The sequence below is a fragment of the Pipistrellus kuhlii genome, unplaced genomic scaffold, assembly GCF_014108245.1.
Source record: "Pipistrellus kuhlii isolate mPipKuh1 unplaced genomic scaffold, mPipKuh1.p scaffold_m20_p_1, whole genome shotgun sequence".
Lineage (NCBI taxonomy): Eukaryota > Metazoa > Chordata > Mammalia > Chiroptera > Vespertilionidae > Pipistrellus > Pipistrellus kuhlii.
The window spans coordinates 41,264,325-41,269,428 of NW_023425404.1; positions in this window are offsets into that span (position 1 = coordinate 41,264,325).

Below are 5,104 nucleotides of genomic sequence, written 5' to 3' on the forward strand. Positions count from 1 at the left end.
TCAAACACAAGGCCCGCGGGCCAAATCCGTCCCGCCAGGCCTTGCAATGTGGCCCGCACCTCACTGTCATCACTGCACTCCGCTGCGTTTCCATCACAATGACAGTTTATGACTGTTCAGTAAACCATTCGGCCCGCGATTTAGGCTGGATTTTAGATTTTGGCCCCTTCTCTGATTGAGTTCGACACCCCTACCTTAGGGGATGTCAGAGAGCTGCTTCCAGCCTGATCCTGCAGGCCAGGCTGAGGGACCCCACTGGTGCACGGATTCATGCACCGGGTCTCTAGTTCTCCAATAAAAGGAACCAAGCCCCTTGGAGAAATAGTGAATCCAGGGCAGGGCAGGAGAAAGAAAAGAAGAGCCTGGAACATCTTGTAGTTACAGAAAATAAAGAAATGCTCAAAAACAGATAAAGAGACAGCCCTGGCTGGTGTGGCTCAGTTGGCTGAATATTGTCCGATGTACAAAAAGTTTGCAAAAGGTTGCCAGTTCAATCCCTGGTCAGGGCACATGCCCAGGTATTGGGCTAGATCCCCAGTAGGAGGTGTGCAGGAGGCAGCCATGATGTTTCTCTCTCTCCCTCTCTCTATCTCTCTAAAAATCAATAAAAATAAATTTTAAAAATGGATAAAGCGACATCTAAAGGACACAGGAGCCAACCTGAAGGAGCTTCCACCTGTGAAAACTGGAACAAATTGAACAAGAAAATATGTAATGACAGTATTAAATCATAGCCTATAGGATAATATATATCTATTTTTTTAAATTTATTGAACCAGATACTCAGTGACCATTTTAATTGCAATGTCACTCATTGACACTGTAATGTCATTCAGCTTTAGACACTTTGCTTAAATTCTTCCTTTCATAATTTCCTCCTGTCCATGTTCTTTGGTTCTTTCTTTTCAGAACTCAGAAGACAGTTTGGACTTCCTTCTATGTCTCTTCTTATCCTCTCAATTTTAGTGTCTTTTTATTTTACTTTTAGGAAGACTTTATTTTCTAAAATTTCTATCAAATATCTCAATAGATGTTAGATATTAACATTGTGTTTTCTGAGACCACTTTCATATTTTTTCCTTTTTAAAATAGCATTTTGAGAAAATGAAATAGCCTTCTGTTCTCGTTTTAAAGACATGATACCTTCTCACATTTTCTGAGGATATTATTTACAGACTGTTTTTCCAAGTTCTTTTCTGTTCACTGAATTACCTTTGGTTTCCTCTGGAGTCAATTTTTCTATTTGTTTGGCTCCTTCATTTTAATTTCATATTGCTGTTTGAGCCAACTGTCTGGTGATCCTTGGATTTCTGTTCATGTTTAAGAATCAGGGCTTAAGCCCTAGCCAGATTGGCTCAATGGGTAGAGCATCACCTTGTAGACCGAAGGGTCCTGGGTTCAATTCCAATCAAGGGCAAGTACCTTGGTTGCAGGGGCGTGTGCAGGAGGCAACCAATTGAAGTGTTTCTCTCACATTGATGTTTCTTTCTGTCTTTCCTTCTCTCTTCCACTCTGTCTGAAAATCAATGGGGAAATACCCTCAGGTGAGGATTTAAAAAAAAAAAAAGAATGAGGGGTTAAGAAATTATGCAAATGGCAGAGGCCTTTTGGCGGCAGGTGACTGAGCAGGAAGCTGGTTGTCCACTGGACAATCCCTCAATGCTAAAATCCAAACAACTCTGGATCCGCTTGATTTCATCTGGAGAGAACTTCTAATTTAAAAATTGTCTAAGTATCTTATTGTATTTTCCCGAGGGAACAGATCCCAGCCTCCGAGAGTTCTGTGTATGAGAGATGGAAAGGGGGTGAGGACCAGCTGGTGTCCTTACCTTCCTCCCGGTGGTGTGGCCTGGAGCAGTGGCGGTCGCCCGCCTGGATCCAGGCCCTGGACCCCTCCTGGGAAACCTTGTCTGAGTGCCGGCAGCATCACAGGGCCCAGACTTCCTCCCGCTGCCAGTCCCGCGGGACCTCACCCCCAATGGCAGGCAGCAAAGCGAGCTGGTAGAGGCAGATGCTGAGAGGTGTGCTCGGTGCGGCAGCAGCCTGTGGAGCAGCTCCATAAAGAGCTGCGGCGATTACAGAGTAACACTCCTTTTACAGCTTCCCATTCACAGCAGTCCTGGCCCCGTGTTTAGTCTCTCTGGGGGGGCAGCTGTAAAAGCCACCTTGTTTCACAGCTCAGGAGAGGTTACAAGGCAGTTAAAATAGTTGTGTCTCTTCTTTCTTTTGATGATTACTCCCACGCGGTGGCAGCCCCTGAGCAGGTCCTGCCTCCATTATCTACAAGGGAGCGGGGGACACGGCGGTGGCCAGAGGCCCCGGTGCTGGGCTGGAATGAGAGCTTCAGCCTTCGCACCTCCCCTGGGTTCCAGCGATTTAAGAGTAAAAGTCAGAAACAGTGTTGGGCTGAATAGCCATTGCCGGGCAGCTGTCACTTACTTTAAAGCGGTGCTTCTTCCCTTCAGGAATAGAGTCAGTGCTTCTTGCGCCAGAAAATGAGATGCTCTGCCCTGTGTGTTCTCTGGCCAGATCAATGCAGTGACTGTACAAATAAGTGTGTGTTCTAACTACATGGAGAGTCGTGGGTAAGGACAAAGTCCCACGTCTACTAGCTCTGAATTGTAACAAATGACGATAATAAACCTGGTCCTAAAAATTATCACCAACCCGGCCGGTGTGGCTCAGTGGTTGAGCATCGACCCACACACCTAGAGGTCACCTTTCTTGGTTGCGGGTTTGATCCCCAGTAGGGCATGTGCAGGAGGAAGCGCACTGATGTTTGTCTCTCAACGATTTTTCGGTTTCTCCCCCTCTCTAAAATCAATAACGTGTTTTTTTTTAAATGACCATCATATGGAAACAGTAGCTCTCAGAACCTTAAAACTGACCCTGACATGAACAGCATCTCCACAGCGCTTAACGCTCCTCCGCTCCTCAGAGCAGCCTCCCAGGGCGGGCGAGGCAGGCAGCCCTCCCCACCCTTCATCGTACAGATGGACCCACACAGGCCCAGAGACGTCCGGGCACTGGTTAGCAGCCGGTGCTGCATCTGGCTCATCGAATGTCCACATGCTCTGTGTGGTCCTTCTCCCTGGGGCCCGGTGGCCAGAGGGCAGCAGCCCACACCGCAGCCCTCACCCCAGTTCCCAATTCTCTTTCTCAGAACTAAGCGATGGAAGCGGGTGTCTGGGTGCTTGTCTCTGAACTGGCCTGAGGCGTGGATGACCAGGGGGAGGAGGAAAGAGATGATCTAGCCCAGTGGTGGGCAAACTCATTAGTCAACAGAGCCAAATATCAACAGTACAACGATTAAAATTTCTTTGGAGAGCCACATTTTTTAAACTTAAACTTCTTCTAACGCCACTTCTTCAAAATCGACTCGCCCAGGCCGTGGTATTTTGTGGAAGAGCCACACTCAAAGGGGCCAAAGAGCCGCGTGTGGCTCGTGACCCGCAGTTTGCCCACCACGGATCTGGAGTATTAAGAACTCTCCAACTCAGCAGGAACAGATTCTGCAGTTATGAGAAATAGTCCCAGGAAGGAAAACATCAAAATGCAAGTTAAACACAGTTGTGAGTGTAAACCATTGGAGAAAAAGGCCAGCACTGTTTTAGAAGTCCGTTGGGACTAATGGCGCCGATGCCTGTAGAGCTGACCTCAGACCCAGAGAGGACGGCAGAGATAACTGGACACAGGTGCCTCGCTGCACAGACGAGAACACCGAGGTGGGAAGGGTTAGTAGTTTTCCAGTGATGGGAGGGGGCGGTAGGACAGAAGCCAGCACAGTGGCAGGTACGGAGCAGGGGCGTACATCAGTTAGGAGAGTTCAGGTTTGTTTTTCTCACACATCAAGTCCAGAGGTGGCCACCCCTGGGCCAGGGGGTTCCTGGGCTTAAACAAGAGAAGTCAGCCCTGCTCCTCAGCAGCCCATCTGCCCAGTCGGGTTCCGGGGACACGATGTGACCGGGAAGGGAGCCCTGTGCACACACGATGGAAGAAACCAGGGATCTCTACCAGAAAAGGAGGGAGCCGGGGGGAACCTGACCACTGTCCCTGAGAAGACAAAGGCGATTGAGAGAGGTCAGACTCAGGACCAGGAAGTGCAATTGTTGGAAGACAGACTAACACGACAGTAGGAATGGTTTTCATGATGAGCACTGACTGAAAGGTGGCCGCCTAGGAAAGTAGCAGGGTTTCCTGAAGATACTCAAGCTGAATAAGAACCTGGAGAGCAGTTTGTATGAGGGGCGGGATAGGGGGGAGGGAGGGAGGAGGGAGAGAAGATGAGCACAGTGCTGCCTGGGGAGATGGCCTCTGAACTGCCTTTTGCAACAACTCACTTAACAAGTCCCTGCTGAGTTTCTACTGCGGTTCACACAGAAACCGTATTTTTCCACATGAGATGCCGGCCTGGCATTTTATGCAAAAGCTCATGGAGAGAACGAGGCGTGGGTGAGTTTTACTGCCTTCTCTGGAGCCACGCCCAGGATTCCCCACGCGCCCCCCCCCCTCGCCCCACTTCGCAGAAGGGCCTCTGTCCGTCGGAGCCTCGGTACCAGGGAGCAGAGCACTATGGGTGGTCTGTCCGGGGGCAGCATTTTTAACTGACCCGCTGGAGCCTGGCTGAGTGTTTAGCCCAACGTCTGAAAGGTGGCCGGCGAGGGCTGCGCCAGGAAGGCAGCGAGGAGCTCATCACTGAGGAGGGGCCCTGGAGCCTCTGGGGCCCTCACTGTCTTCGCTGGACAAGGGAGCTCTGTGGGGATGCCGGGCGTTTGCACCGGGCTCAGTCCTGAGCCCGGATTCAGCCAACGTGGATGCTTTCGTTCCTGAGTGTCAGCTCCGCTCCTGGCTTTGCTTTGTCGCTGCTTTTCCAGACCTCTACTTCACTTCCTCTCCTGTGAAGCCAGGGCGGGCTGGACTGGAACAAGCCCTGGGATGTCTTCCAGCCCGAACCTCCGGGTGCCCAGCACAGCGTGGATGGCAGCTCCCCAGCTGCGCCAGGACTACCTCTGCCAGGAGGTGGCACCACTGATTCATGGTTCCAGCAGAGAGGAGGGCTGACTGTCCATCTCCCTCCCCTCAGCTTCGACACGGAGCCTGAAAA